Here is a 16466-nt window from a genome sequence, read left to right on the forward strand (position 1 = left end):
ATGGATTTAGCTCAGTGGCCTGTCTGGCAAGCGCAAGGTCATGAGTTTGATCCCTGGTATCAATAACAACAACAACAATAATAATAATTCACCTGACCTATTTATTGCCTACATATGTTTTTCTATGAAAAGGGGCCAGGAATAGGGATAGAAAACAAGAGGTTGAAGGACTTAGGACAGACATAGGCAAAGTGAAACCAAAAGAAAGGCATGAGACAGTTCCTCGGGTTTTGCAGGGACACTAAAGCGCAAGTGCCAACTGCAGGCAGATGTACCAACGTCTCGTGACCTTCTCGGGCCTGGTCTGTAGCCAGGTCACACAGTCTTGGTCTTCACTCAAGAAGTGGCAGATGGAGAGAATGCAGGATAAGTTTGCTCGGGGCTTCATGTCAATGCTAAGGGAAAAGGGGAACAAGGACAAAAGAAAGCAGGATACAGGATTCTGTCAGGAAGCCCACCACCACAGTCCGAAAGCAGCCACAAAAGAAAACTTTAGTCCCTCACATAAAGCCAAAGTCATGGCACCCCTCTGAGGCACAGTTTGCACACTAGACCTGAAGAGAGTCTCCCCTCCAAACCACTTGCCACTCGTAGAGCCTGGGTTCACATGATCACTAGCACAATCTACAGAACAAACCCTTTCATCAGCCTTGGCTCTCACAGAGGACAGATCTACATCTTGGCATATATGACCTTTACCTAATTTGGAACACCATCACTCAGTCCAGGAAAGGGAACCTATTTCAATGTTTGACCAGTATTTCTTTCCTTAAGTATACTTGGGCTCTGGGACAAAAAAAGACAATAAGGTACTTGAGATGCCCATTTTTCTACCAAAACTGGCCATTTGTAGGCTGTACATCTACTTAAATAGATGCTGGATGCTCTCAGCAATATGGATTGCCAGCTCACTGCAGCCCAGAGCAGATGCTCATGGAGCAGGCGGGAAGAGGTCACCTAACCCTCACCTCCCTCAATGCCTCTTGTCCTCCCCTCAATTCAGGCAGGACTGGGGGAGGGAGCTGGGCCCCATGTAAACAAGGCATCCTCCAGTAAGTTTTGTCTTCTCTGAGAAAAGAAAACAAAAGATTGGAATGAGAATGGCAAAAAGCCAAAAGGGAGGGAAGAAGTGGGGGGAGGGGGGAACTGACTGGTCTCTGGTAGCTTCTGACACGGCTGCCAGGCCACACAGACACTGGCCACTCTGAGTCTCAGGAAGCAGCACAGGGAGACCAGGAAACAGTCAAAGTGTCCTATTTAAGGAGTCACTTTAGCACCGTGCCTTAAGGTCCCATTTTACCTGTACTCTGTGTCCATGCATTTGTTTTGCCAAATCTTCTGGGAAAAGTAAAAAGACATGAATTCCTGTTTCTATTTTATAAAATGGATACTGAAGCAGAGAGAGAGAGAGAAAGAGAGGATCATATGGATTTAAAGTCAAACAAAACTAAGATCAGTTCTTGGTTCTGTCAATTCCTAACTATGTGACCTGGGACCTACCTTTACTAAACCTCTGTTATTTCACCTATAAAATGAACACACTAAGAGTTCTTATTTCAAAACATGGTAGGAAGAATTAAACAAAACCTTCACATCTGGCTCTCTCTCACCTCGCTGGAATTGGGATGGGGATGATTATTGACCCTGAAGCCCACCCAGGGCAAGGCAGGCACACTGCAATCAGGCACCCCAGAGCTCCCACCTTTCCAAAATCCACACACACTCCAGGTGCCACTATGCCTCAAACTGTAGTAGAGGCTTTTGTTGGGTAGCTTTTCAGATGAAGGAAACAGATGTTAAAGGGGAACCCTCAGGCTTGAAAATGGAAAGACCCAAGCAATGTTTCTGCTGAAATTCCCAAGGCAGTCAGTCTCAACCCCCTCAGAGCTTTTCCCAGTGTCCTGGCATCCAGAGAGTCAAGCCCCTGGAATGCAGAACTGCCAGCCTGCTTTATGCACTGAAGGTTAGGTGATGAGCTCTTCCCACAGGCACATATTCATTACTATTTATGGGCTACATAAACTCTCTCTCTCTCTCTCTCTCTCTGTCACACACAAACAGAGGCACTCACTCACCTCTACACAAACAGAAGCTCACCACCTAATTTAAGCAGACAAACATGAAGCTGAAAAAACAATGCAAAGAGAACCCTGAAAGGACATCCCTGACAAGAGAGAACAATATGCAACTGCTTAAGAAAATAAATGGAATTTTAAAGGATAATTTGAAAGACAAGAGAAACAAGTTTGGAGTAGTCTAGCAAAAAGTTTTTTTGCTCGAAGATACAAACTAAACCGAAAGTCAAAAAGTAGCGAAACAGAGTCTTTGAACAATAAAAAAAAGCACGGCTATTAACTGCAGTCCAGCCCAACTGGTTAGAATCAACTCAGAACTGGCCTTTTGTACAATGAGGACAGAATTTGTCCAAATTACTGAAGTTATTCCCAAGGCCAAGCAAACAAGAGACTGCTCTCATAGCCAGGTAATCAGGAAGGAAGCTGAGTAAAAGAGTTTATGGATGGAGGGGAGGTTCACAATGAACCCAAGCCTGACCAGAGAGTTATGAAACCAAAAGTCACTCTTGCACCTGGCCAGGGAGGGACCAAAACAAGCCTTTCCAATGGCCAGACAAGGGTAGGTGCTGTTCCTGCCAGAGAGCACAGCCAACGAAGGATGGCTCCATAGGTGTGGTAGGGAATACAGAATCCTAGAAGGAAGGCACCAAGAAGAGATGACACGGGCAGGAAAAATAAAGAGGTATTTCCCACCCTCTTCTCAGTACCCCAAGAGGTGGAGAGACAGGACCTACTCAATCTGTATTCCAGTAATGAAAAGTATAGATCTTCCACAAGGTACCAAAGCCACAGCTTCTAAGAAGCTAAACACTGAAAGGTGCTCAAGGCTGTTTCATTTGGACTGTAAAGAACCCAGAGAAATGGAAGGCACTAGGTAATCTACAGACAGAATAACCAGAGTCCAATGCCATTAGGCACAAAGATTATCGTGGACCCAGAAAAGCTCTGGCAGCGTCATACCTGTTGAATACAAAGAGGCTGAGAGGATTAAAGCACGGCAAAGTTCTGGTACCGCTGCTATATAGATGACAACCAAAGCAATAAGAGTAGAGTCCCAGTCTTGGAGCCAAACCTCAGAGAGAAAAGGAGAGAAGGCCAAGAATGTTCTTTACTTCATGGATGCAGGTTAGGGAAAGAAGAGAAGCAAGCAAGGAACCCAAAGGAGCAACAATAAGAATTTCAAGGGTCAAAAGGACAGAATTAGGGCTGGAGATGTGGCTCAGTGCTAGAGCTCTTGCCTTGCACGTACAAGACCCTGGGTTCAATCCCCAGTATCGCCACCAAAAGAGAGACAGACAGACAGACAGAGACAGAATTAAGAGAAAATCATGTCATGAGCACAAGAACAGGACATTAAAAAGTTGAATAGTTTGAAGTTTGGAAATTTAGGACCATTTGTCTAAAAGTGATTTATTTTTCAATGTTCCCCTAGGGCCTTGATAGTAGAGGCCAGGTGTGGTGGTGCACACCTATAATCCCAGTACTCTGAGGCAAGAGGATTGCTGCAAATTTGAGGCCAGCTTGGGTTACAAAATAAGTTCAAGTCAAGCCTAAACTGCATATTGAAACCCTGTCTCAAAAACAAACAAAGAGCTTCAGTTCTTTACTTTGTAGAGCTGTAATAATCATAATTGCAATAAATGGTGAGGGGGAGAGGAAGAATACTATAGTGACACCCCGTCCTTCAGTATTCTAATGCAATAAGTGGGTATCCCAGGGAAAAATTAATTCTGTCAAATAATAGCTACAGTCAACATTTATGGAGTACCATGTATATTCCAAGGAAAGTACTAAACTCATTTACTCTTCACAACTGCTCTCTGAGGTGTTTCTAAATGCTGCTCATTTTAACCATAAGAGGCCAAAATTCAGAGAGGTTAAGAAACTTGCTAGAGTTCATGCAGTCAGAGGGTAGCAGGGTCAGAACTCAAAGCCAGTTTGGCCCCAGAACCTATGCTCTTCCCATAAACCATGCTGTATTTCCAGTAGTCTGTTAAATCAACCAATGAGACTGGATTCATCATTTCAATGATTTTGCAACAATACAAATAAAACGACACATTTTATGTCAGGGCAGAAAGTTTTACAGGAGCCTACTGAGGCCCTCGTGTGGAAAGACCAAGCCCCCATGCCCCAGTTTCTGTACACACAAATAGACTACTCTTTAGACTACTGAATGTCCTTGGTACTGTACAGCCCAGCCCACAGCACAGGCAGAGACATTCAAAAGAAAGAATGTTCTTGATTCAGACTCTAGCCAGGTCACTGGCTCCCTGTGGTTTGATCTCTTAACCTCCTATCATTCAAGCTTCTTGGCTATACATTCAGCAAGCCATCACTGCACCCCCTCACAGAGCCTAGTGCCAAGCACTCCCCTCACATATACCCAAATGTCTGGCAAGAACTCAGCAGAGGGGAGGGGAATCTATATTCAGAAAAGCTGGCCAAGATAGCATCTAAACTCATTTCCAACTATTTATATGATCCTGACACCCTACCACTCATCTAAGATGAGACTATTTTTACACGGCTGAAAAAGAAGATGAAGCACAGAAAGATGAATGGGGCTTAACTAAGCATACCTGCAAGTGACCAGATGAATTAGAGAAACAGCCCAGCACAGTCAGTGAAATTTTTACCAAACCTGAAATTGAAGCTCCTAGCAGACAGTGAGCAAGGGGACTCTAGTATACTGATAACTGGTAGTCAACTTAAACACCAACTGAGCTGAATCAGTGTGATGGTCCACCTGAGAACAGTGGCCAGCACAAAAAGAAGACCTAGAGAGGAAGGATAGCATTGTAGATTCACCTAAGTGAATGGTGTTGTTTGGAGCTGTTGGTTCTCTTGGAGGAGTTTGTCATGCTGGCCTCCCTGATATGAATTCAGCTGTTATCAATGGAGGAGCTCAGGACCTTGCTGCTGAGAATGGCTGTAGTTCACTTTGGGGGAGCTCTGGTCCTTACTTGGAGCATCACTTCCTAGCTCCAGAGGGAAAAATGTGTGCTGTATAATCTCCAGAAGTTTGTCATGCTGGCTTTCTGATGTGTACTCTGCTGTTCTCATCACCGGAGGAGCTCAGGACCTGTCACTGAGGATGGCTGTCGTACACTTTGGGGGAGCCTTGCTCCTTACTTTGAGAATTGCTTCTTAGATCCATTGCAAAACCCTCAACCTACTGACTGGCACAGATCTTTCAGCACACTGGTACAGACTTTTCAGCATCCTTTGGGCCTTCCTATCATAGATCCATGAAACAGACTTGCATGAGTCATTGTCATAGGCTCTAGGTTTTCAGCTGAACATGTTATAAGCTCAAAAATCCAAAATGTGCTGTATTTATTATAACTTGTTCTCTTCCTGTAAAACTTGTGTAATTGCCAGTTAAGTTGCAACCTTGTAACATACCCACCATGTATGTGGGTATACATTCCCTGCCTCCCTGGTTCCTTTTATGTGGACTGATCCTAAGACTCTGACCCCTCCCCTTTCAGCTTGTTACTTTATAACTCCCTGCAGCCGCTGGCTCAGGCTCACACTTTCCTGACTGCCATCAGGGACAGTGTCACTGCAGAGCTCAGCTAATAAAGCGCTTTTTAACATTTTTTGGAGTCTGGCATTTTGCTGCCCATATCATTTGGGGGCTCATCCAGGATCCCACCTCTTATGGGATTTACCCCCCACCTTGGGCTCCTACTCTTTGGATGACGTCAGGATCTCTTTGAACACGGCTTCCTTCTACCAGCAAGTACTTATTACTTTTGTTTTACTATGTTTACTATGTTTTACTATGTTTACCTTTCTATGACTTAGGGAGTCAAATTTTCAGGCTTGCTCCCATTAGGGCAAAGAGTCACCAAAATTAGGGTACAATGACTAGGCTGCACTCGCCTGGCAGGTCTCAGGACACGTCCAGTGACCTTCTCTGGAACTGGGAACCAGAAAACTCAGCTGGCGGCTGGGGTGAGTCCGCGTGCCATCCTGAGCCTGGGACATTGTGTTAAGATCATTGCTCCCAGACCTCAAGGACCTACCCAAAGCCCAGCCAACTAGGCTGCACCTGCCTGACAGGTTTCAGGCCTGGCTAGTACACACCCAAGGACCTTCTCTGAAACTGGGAACCTGGAAACTCAGCTGGCAGCTGGGGTGAGTCTGCTCCCCATCCAGAGCCCGGAAGACTGTGTTAAGTTCATAGTTCCCAGAGCTCAAGAGCCTGCCCAGAGCCCAGCCACACTAGGCAGTGCTTGCCTGGCAGGTTTGAGGCCTATCCAGGACACGCCCAGCAGGAAACTCAGCTGGCAGCTGGGATGAGTCTGCGTGCCATCAGGAGCCCGGGACATTGTGTTAAGATCATTCTTCCCAGAGCTCAAGGAACCACCTAGAGCCCAGGCACACTAGACACGCCTTGGAAGATTTTGCAGCCTGAGTAGATTACACTCAGCAACCTTCTTCAATTACGGGAATTGACAGCAAGTGAAGTGACTTCCAGGGCATTGGTCTTTGCGTGGGGAGAGCTTTAGCCCATCATCCACAGTGGGTAGGTGTCTGCCCAGCTACCTGAAACACTGAAGGTAGGAAGGGAAGGGGGCCTGACTGGACCACGCTCAGCAACCTCCATTGAATCCTCGGAGCCTAGGGCATAGGAGACCATTTCCAACACATCCAGGGGAAGCCTTACAAACACACTTGAAACATAGAAATATAGGAAAATGACAAAACAAAAGACCAAAATGTGGTCTCTTGTTTCTTGTTTCTCTCAAACCTCCAGCCCATCCCAAGAAACCCTACGAGCACATAGAAGAAAATATATGCCACACACCTGAAATACCTGTAATAATAGCAACTGAAATAAAGAAGCAACTCTAGGTAGCTTTCAGTGAATTCAAACTAGAAATAATCTCCCAGGTAAAATAAGAAATGATAAAAGTAATGAATGAGATGCTGAACACATCTAAAGAAGACACAGTTAAAAAATTAGAGGAACAAAACAAAAAGAATCCCTGGATGAACAATTTAAGAAACAAACAGAATGCATGAAGCAGATTCAAAGAGATATACAGGAAATCAAAAATTTCAGGGGCACATTATGTGGCCTTGAAGCCTTATAAAGTTTTCACTCATTAATTAGAAAGGCTTTATTCTGGGCTTCTTGATATGGAAATATTTGAAGCTAGAGTATATGAAGTTTTATCCAAATATTTCAAGGAAAAAGACAGACACTATGGTAACTACTATTAAGTCGGGTTATATGGTGGTGAAGTACTAGGTTGCTGAAACAGTCATGCTCTGACCTCTATTGTTATATTGTTATGTCCTGTTTTATCTCAATCTCCCCCTTATTCTTTAAAAAAAAATTATTTAGTTATTTCTTATGTTTGTCTTAATTAAGGGAAAAAATTTTAAAAATTAGGATATATAATAATAACTCCTTTTGATTTCCTATTAACTTGTTTTGAAGTCCTGTAATACTCCCACGATCTTGTTTTGACTGATTAGACTCTGTTCCATTCTGTATGATAGTATAAAGTTTGAGGATATAGGCAACTACTTTGAAGGCAATAAGATTCACTAAGAGGCCCATTCTGGTTTGACTATTGTCTTCTTTGGAAGTCCTGTAATGTTTACAATGCCTAAGTTTTATTGGTCTTGTTCTCTACTGTTTTGTCCAACTTTATAATATCTAATGAGATAGACAATTCTTTTTAAGGAAACAAGAGACAACGTTGATAACCATTGTTGATAACCTTGTACTCTGTTCTACACCATGTGCTATGTCTATCCTTGGTTTTGACTGACAGCTTTGTTATGCCATATTTGACTGTATTCTCTCCCCCCCAAAAAAGTAATAAGAACTAAGGAGTAATAAAATCCAAAATGTGTAAATTTTGTTGTAAAAAAGAGAGGGGGAAAAAAAAAAAGAGCTCTAACGGATATAACAGCAAGTGTGTTTAGGGGTGTTAAATAGCTGACTATATCAATGTTTTTGGATCATTGAACACAGCTGTTTGCAGTCTCCCTGTTTGAATGTCCACTTTGTATTCTTTGATACTGTGATTTGAGCAACTATTTTCAAGATGATAATATGTAATCTATTAACAGGTGATTTCTTACTGTTATGTTTTTTTTTTTCTTTTTTTGTAGTTCTGTATTACGTGTACCCTTACACCGCTTTGTTTTTTTTTGTTTGTTTTGTTTTGTTTTGTCTTTTTCCTTTTTATCGTTACCGGGGATCGAACTCACAACTGCCTGCTTGCAAGGCAGGTGCTTATGCCGCTGAGCTAAACCCCCAGCCCCCTACACCGCTTTGTTTTGTTTTGTGTTTTTCTCTTTTTCCTCTTAAATAAAAAAAAAAAAATTCCAGGGGCTGGGGGTTTAGCTCAGCGGCATAAGCACCTGCCTTGAAAGCAGGCAGTTGTGAGTTGGATACCCGGTACTGATGAAAAAGACAAAAGACAAAAAAAAAAAAAAAAAAAAATTCCATCAAAAGTTGTCAAAACTGACTGAATGAAAGTGAAGATAGAATTTCATACCTTGAAGACAAGATTGCAGCTAGTGAACAGGAAAGGAAAGATCTTTAAAAAAAAAAAAAACCACAACGAATCAGGAAATAACAATTCAACAGCTGTAAGATGATGCAAAGAAAAACAATATAAGATTAATAGGGATAAATGAAAAAGAAGGAAACAGCACAAATGATATCAAAAGGCTATTCACAGAAGTCATAGCTGAAAATTTCCCAAACATGAGAATGGAAACTGACATTAGGATTAGTGAAGCATATAGAACTCCAGATAGCCATAACTAAAATAAAACTACACATAGGCATATAATAATCACTATCCCAGAAATCCAAATCTCAGAAAATGGAAAGACATCCCTTGCTCATGGATAGGAAAAATAAATATTGTGTAAATGGCCATTCTCTCAAAACTGTTGTGAAGATTTAGTGCAATCCCAATAAAAATACCATCAACATACCTCATGGATCTAGAGAAATCACTCTTCAAAGTCATCTGGAACCAGAAGAGACCCAGAATAGCAAAGACAGTCCTCAGCAACAAAGGTAAGGCAGGAGGCATCACAATCCCTAACTTGAAGCTATACTACAAAGCTACTATAGTAAAATCAACATGGTACTAGAATCAAAACAGAGCTGAAGATCAATGGAATAGATTAGAAGACACAACCACAACTACAAACACACTCAACAAACTTATCTTTGATAAAGGGACCAAACATGTCACTGGAAGAAAGACAGTCTCTTTAATAAATGGTGTTGGAAAAACTGGCTCTCCATATGCCGAAAACTATACCCATGCCTATCACCATGTACTAAATTAAAATCTAAATGGATCAAAGATCTGAATATTTAAACAGAAACACTAAATCTATTGGAAGACAAATTGGGTAAAAATATTGAAGACATAGAGGTAGGTAGAGAATTCATGAATAGGACTCAAACTGCACAGGAAATACTTTCCAGAATCAATAACTGGGATCACCTCTTATTAAAAAGTTTCTGCATGTCAAAAGAAATCTCCAGCACAATGAAAAGAAAACTCGGACTTCCAGGAGAACATGGCGGACAGATAACAGCAGCCACAGAGGCTCTCTGAGATTGCCAGCTTAGAATCCAGGAATGATGTGGTGTGAGGAGCCCCAACCAAGGGGAGATATACCCTGACAACCCAGGAACAAACTAAGCTGAGAGAAAACTACTAGAAATGCAAACCCAGTGCTGTAACAGGAACAGATAAAATCTTAGCACTAAAGCTGGAACCCGCATCTCCGGAAGCCGCTATTTGAATTTCCTGCTGCCACTGATGTGTCTGAATCGGCATGGCAGGGAGAGAGAGGCACGAAAGCTCTGAGAGCGGGAATCAGCGAACCGAACAGAGTCGAGAGCAGGACTGGCGGGGAGCCCTGCATCAACCTGTGGTGAGAGGAACAGGGATGCCTCCATTGATAAGGAGGCTCCAAAAGAGGACATTCTGGGTCCGGGCAGACTAGCTGGAACAGGACACTGCAGTGACTTTAGTCGCATATTCACTCTCAAGCGGGATTGGTAGAGAGTGCTTGGCATAGATGATGCGGCAGACTAAGATCCAGTAGGCTAGCCCAAACCAGGTCTCAGCACCTGGTGGTGCACCCTAGTAGTAAAGCCTTCAGTAGGTTGACCTGGAGGGGTGAGCCCAGCAGAGGCTGCCCAGGTCTGTGTCTCTCTAGTACACTGCAGTGGGCAGGAACACATAGCCGGCGGATTGAGACAAACTGTAACAGACAAAGAGAAAAAAAAAAAAAAAACTGGGCCTCCTATATATGCTTGTATGGAAGGGACAAAAAATATGGGAAGAGGCATCAATAAGAAAGGGTCCTCAGTCCCCAATCCTGAGAACACTGGTTCAGGAAAGGTAAATGCAAAGGAGAATGACGACATGTAATATCAGACACGGGACCAATAGACATAAAGCGATATCTCCGGAGCCTCATAGACGAGTTCAAAAATGAAGTATTTAATGAAATGCAGGGGCTGGGGATTTAGCTCAGCTGCATAAGCGCCTGCCCTTCAAGCAGGCAGTCATGAGTTCGATCCCCGGTCCAAAAAAAAAAAAAGAAAAAAGACAAAAAAAATGAAATAAAGCAAGAAATAAGTAGAATAGTTAGAGAAATGCTAAGCATCACCCAAGAAAAAACAGATGGTGGAATGGAAGAACAGAAAAAAGGGGAGAACTGTTTGATGGAAAAAATAGAGAAAACATAGAATACGTGAAGCAGGTTCAAAGAGATTACCAGGAAACTAAAAACTCTATTGAAAGCTGGCATAACAGCTTGAAAGAAACTAAGGATAGATTATCTGAACAGGAGGACAGATTTGTAAGGTGGGAGCATGAAATGAAAAACCTCTTAAAAATAACAAGAAAACAAACAGCAATAATACGAAGGCTAGAAGATGATAAGAGGATCTGTAACTTAATTAAGAACATAAAAGAAGTAGGAACACAAACAAATGAATTACAAAAGCTATTCAGAGAAATAATCCAGGAGAATTTCCCTAATTTGGCAAAAGGTAAAGATATTCAGATGTATGAAGCCTACAGGACCCCAGTCACCTACAACCCAAACAGAAATCCACACAGGCATATAATAATCAAAATTCCAGAAATACAATATAAGAACAGATTATTAAAAGCCAGAGACAAGAAACAGATCACTTACAAGGGAACACCCATCAGAATTACAGCAGACTTCTCGGCACAAACCATCAAATTACGAAGAGTGTGGGGCGAAATAATTCAAGCTTTGAAAGATAATAACCTCCAGCCAAGATTGATATATCCTGCACAACTGTCCCTAAAATTGATGGAAAAACAAGGTGCTTCCAGGATAAAGAGAAACTAGGGGAATTTGCAACCACCAATTCAACTCTACAGAGAACACTGCAGGATATTCTAAAAAAAGAAAAATACCAAGATTCCAGAAAATAGTGGCAGAGAGGCCACAATGAATGGAGCAGAAAGCGAAATGAAGAGGACAAACTGACAACTTATGACAGAAAAAGAGCTCAACAGAAATGAAGCAGAGAAGGTTGAATGGTAGGAACAGCTATTTTGGAGAAAACAAGACATCATAATAGCTAGTGCTGATTTAATATCACCTTATTTTGAAGTCCCATCAAGCTTTTGTTCTTCTGTCTCCATCGGTCTTAAAATGTTATATCTTATTGGATTTTATTATATGAGATAATATAAACAAAAACTTTTATAGACAAGGAGATTATACAGAAACCATTGTTCATTTTCTGTTAGTTGATTCTAAATACCCTGTAATACTGTCATTCTCTTGAATGGTTTTACATTGTCTTGATATGTTTGATGTTACAGTATACGAAGTTATACTCAAAGATTTCAAAGAGACACTATAGTAACTACTTTTATGTCAGGATTATATTGGGATGAAACACTATTTTGCTTAAATGGTTATGTTTTGACCTGCGCTGTTTTGTTGTTATGCCCTCTTTTATCTCAATCTCCTTTTTTTATTATTTACTTTTTCATTTTTATCCTTTTAATTAAGGGAAAAATAAATAAAAATAGCAGGATATATTATAGTAACCCACTTTGATTTCCTATTAACTTGATTTGAAATCCTGTATTTTTTTTTTTTTTTTTTTTTTTTGGTGAGGGGATTGATGGTAATGTGCCTTTTACTGTAATAAATGTTTTTTTTTTAATTTTATTTAAGGAGAAAAGAAAAAAAAGCAGGGAAAGGGTACAAGTTATACAGATTTACAGAAAAAAAATGAACAGTAGGAAATCACTACTTAATGGATTACATATTGTCATCTTAGAAATAATTGTTCAAGTCACAAAATTAAAGCTTGTAAAGTGGACATTCCATCAATGATACTGCAAACAGTTCTGTTCATTGATCCAATAAAACTCTGTGATATCATTTTCTATCTTATACACTTAAATATACATGCAGTTATATAGTTTGGAGCACTTTCTTTTCCTCTCTTTTGTACCATGACTATTACACATTTTGGGTTTCATTGCTCCCACGGCTCTTTTTACTTTTTTGGAAGAGAGTAAAACCAAATGTGACATAACAGAGCAGAATCGGTCAAGTCAAAAGGGTGGACATAATAGATAATGTAAAAACATAATACAAGGTGATCAACAATGGTTACCATAATGCCTCCCGCTATCTCTAATAGAATTGCCTATATCATTAGTTATAATACAATTGAACAAAACAGTAAAGAATAAAACCGACAAAACCAAAACATTGGAGACATTGTAGGTCTTCAAAAGTAGATAAAAGTCAACAAGAATGGGCATCATAATGTATCTCATTATCTTCACAGCTGATGCCTAAACTTTCGAACCTGATACTATCCAGCAAAACAGAATAGGGGAACATCAGTTAAAAACCAGATGGTGAGAGTAATACAGGGCTTTAAATCAAGGTAATGAAAAGTCAAAGTGGGTTACTATAATATATCCTGCTATTTTTTTCCTTTAATTAAAAGGATAAAGATAAAAAAGTAAATAATGGAGTGGAGATTGAGATAAAAGAGGGCATAACAACGAAACAGCGCAGATCAAAACATAACCATTTAAGCAGAATAGTGTTTCACCACCAGATAATACTAACCTAAAAGAAACCCTGTATTGCTCTCACCATCTTGTTTTGACTGATTTTCCTCTATTCTGTTTTGCTTGATAGTACCAAGTTCGAAAGTATAGGCAACAACTGTGAAGACAATAAGATTCATTATTATGCCCATTCTGGTTGACTATTATCTTCTTTTAAAGTCCTCTAATGTCTCCAATGTTGTGGTTTTATTGGTTTTGTTCTTTACTGTTTTGTTCAATTTTATTATAACTGATGATATAGGCAATTCTTTTTAAGATAGCAAGAGGCACTATGGTAACCATGACACATGGGTATTACAAGTTCCTTAGGCTGCTCTTATTTTAGAGTTGCAGGTTCACCTTCATGGAGTTTTGCTCCTCGCCACATTGGATATGCTCATCTCCAGATGCAGGATCGGAGATAGAGATAAAGCTCAGTGGCAAAAGCTCCTACCTGGTAAGGGTAAGGTCCTGAGTTCAATTTTTGGTTAACACCCCCTCCCCCCCAAAATCCTAAATGTTTCCTCAGTACTGTTCTCTTCACTTTTCCACTGCAGGGAGGAATGATGGGCCTGGAACCCGGATTCCTTTCCCATAGCCTAACTGGGGCATTGTCTATCAACTTTTCAGTTGGCCTTTATTGGAGGCCTCTCTGATGTAAACACACAAGTCTCTCAAATCATACCGCCTGCTGGATAGGAACTGGGGTCATCCTGTAAGATGGGTGGTATGGATCACAAGGACTGGCATCTTCCCTCACTCCCTTTGATATGTGCTGTGTCTGGCCATATTTGGGAGCATCTTCTTTTGTCCTTCAGTCGCGGTGGTACTGACTTCGGGGTTTGACTTCTTGTTGCCAGCGGGAGCCCTAAAGCCAAGTGCTGGCCTTGCCCTCACCCCCACCACTTCATTCCTTGAGACTGAGTGGAGTGCACTCTGCCAGAGAACAAGAGTTTTGTCTCGCACCTTCCCTGAAGTGAGGACACACACCCAGCAAGAGAGCTAGATAAAAGTCTCGGGCAAGTACCCATGTGGCAAGGAAGAGCGCTACTTTCCGAGAGCCCCACTTTCAATACCTCTCTCTCTGCTGAACACAATCCCTCCACACTGCAACTGGGAAAACCCTTCTAATCCACCTGTTTGGACTGAGTCAAAGCCAAGCATTCCAAAAACTAAAATTGGCCCTTGCCCAAGGTCCAGCATTGGCCCTACAAGATTTGACCAAACCCTTTCTACTGATCATTGCATAACAGCACGGGATAGCAAAGTGGATACTGATTCAGATGTAGGGACCATGGGGCAGCCCAGTTGCTTATCTCTCAAAAAGCCTGGACCCAGTCTCTTCGAATGGCTGAATTGCCTTCAAGCCATTGCAGCCACTGCCTTGATAATAATAAAAGAGGCAAATAAATTAACTTTTGGACAGAAACTCCAAATTGTGGCTTCTCATGCAACTGAAACCCTCCTCAGGGCCCCACCTGACAGATGGTTCACAAACACAGGATTGTGCAGTACCAAGCACTCTTAACTCCAAATTATTGAATTCAAGGAGACTACTGTCTTAAATCCAGCAACCCTGCCAGATGATGGCCCACAGGTACCCATCCATGATGGCATGGACCGGCTCTCTACCACTGCCAGTCTTCATCAAGACCTTACTGATCTTCCATTAGAGAATCCAGATGTTAAGTATTTCACTGACAGTAGAAGCTTCCTTTTTGAAGGTAAATGGGTGACACGGTCGACCACAACCACTCAAACACAAGTAATTTGGGCCCAACCCCTGGATCAGGGCACCTCCGATCACAGGGCCAAACTCACTGCCCTCATGGAGCCCCTAAAGCTGGCTAAGGATCTAAGGGCAACGATCTACATGGATAGCTATTACACTTTTTCTACCGTTGATGTGCATGGGGCAATCGAGAGGGTGCTCTTAACCACTACTGGTTCAAAGATTAAGAATGCTCCTTTTATCCTGGATGTGTTAGCTGCTATCTGGCTCCCCAAATCCATAGCAGTGGTACATTATAGGGCCACCAGATGGGAAAAGATCCGACCTCAATGGGAAATGCACTCACTGACAGAAATGCTCCAGAGGCAGCTGTAGAGTCATCTGTACAGCCTATGGCCCAATTGCTGCCAGTTCTGCCACCCCCTTGTTTGCCCCAATTGGTGTATTCCGAGTCAGATCAAGAGCTAGCTAGACGACTGAGCAAAACAAGAGCACCCTGAAAACTGGTTTCAATTGCCAGACAGACGAATTTTAATACCTACTGCCTTAAAGAGACTTGATCCTTCAAATCCACCAGGCCTCACACCTAGGAGGCTCAAAACTGGCTGGGTTGCTTCGGAACAGGTATTTCATTCCTAAGCTGAGGCAATTAGCAAAGGAAGCAGTCAAAGATGCCACAATGTCTGCATGTAAAGCCATCGCTACCTCAGAAGAAATTCAATACAGGGAAACTTTTCCAGAATACTGAAAAATTAATCTCACGGACATGGGAAAACCAGGACTACATGGACGTAAGTATTTGCTGGTTCTGGTGGACACTTTCACTGGATGGACGGAGGGATGCCCAACGAAGACCAAATCAGCCTCCACTGTTGTCAAAAAGCTTTTATATAAAAATAATTCCTAGATTTGGCCTTCCCTTATCTGTGGGGTCTAACAGTGGCCCAGCTTTCATAATTTCCATCACTAATAAAGTGCTCAGTTATTACAGATTGATTGGAAATTTCACTGTGCCTACCATCCCCAAAATTCAGGTCAAGATAAAACGATAAACTTTAAAAGAGACACTTAGCAAATTGATTTCAGAGTCTGGTGAAAACTGGGTGAGTCTCCTTCCTTTTGCCCTCTTGCACGTGCGCCGTACTCCATATATAAATGAAATAACACCTTTTGAGGCAGTCTATGTGAGACCGCCACTCCTCGTTCCCCACCTTGGTAGTACCCATTTGGCAGAGACTGCTAACCACAGTTTAATTAAGTCCCTACAGGTTCTTCAACCTGTGCTGACTTCCGTCCACCAACTCTTCTGAGACCACCAAGCCAAGCCACGTGTACCAGAGACCCCTCTGGCCACAAGCCCAGGAGACTGAATGCTACTTAAGCGTCATTCCTGCAACTCTTGAACCTTGTGGGACCGGGCCATACACCATGGACCTCAGCACCTGTACAGCTGTCAAAGTAGCAGAAAAACCTACCTGGATACATCATTCACACAAGGTCCTCCCTCCAGATACTCAAGAT

At 41.9% G+C, this 16466-nt stretch overlaps 1 protein-coding gene across 7 annotated transcripts in view; it reads right to left on the minus strand.

The window, feature by feature from the left end:
- Sil1 (SIL1 nucleotide exchange factor) overlaps positions 1-16466 on the minus strand; it is a 314976-nt gene that overhangs the window by 224457 nt on the left and 74053 nt on the right. The window lies entirely within an intron of this gene.

The sequence above is a fragment of the Cavia porcellus genome, unplaced genomic scaffold (genome assembly GCF_034190915.1).
Source record: "Cavia porcellus strain 051 isolate PalLab524CR breed Dunkin Hartley unplaced genomic scaffold, mCavPor4.1 scaffold_21, whole genome shotgun sequence".
Classification (NCBI taxonomy): Eukaryota; Metazoa; Chordata; class Mammalia; order Rodentia; family Caviidae; genus Cavia; species Cavia porcellus.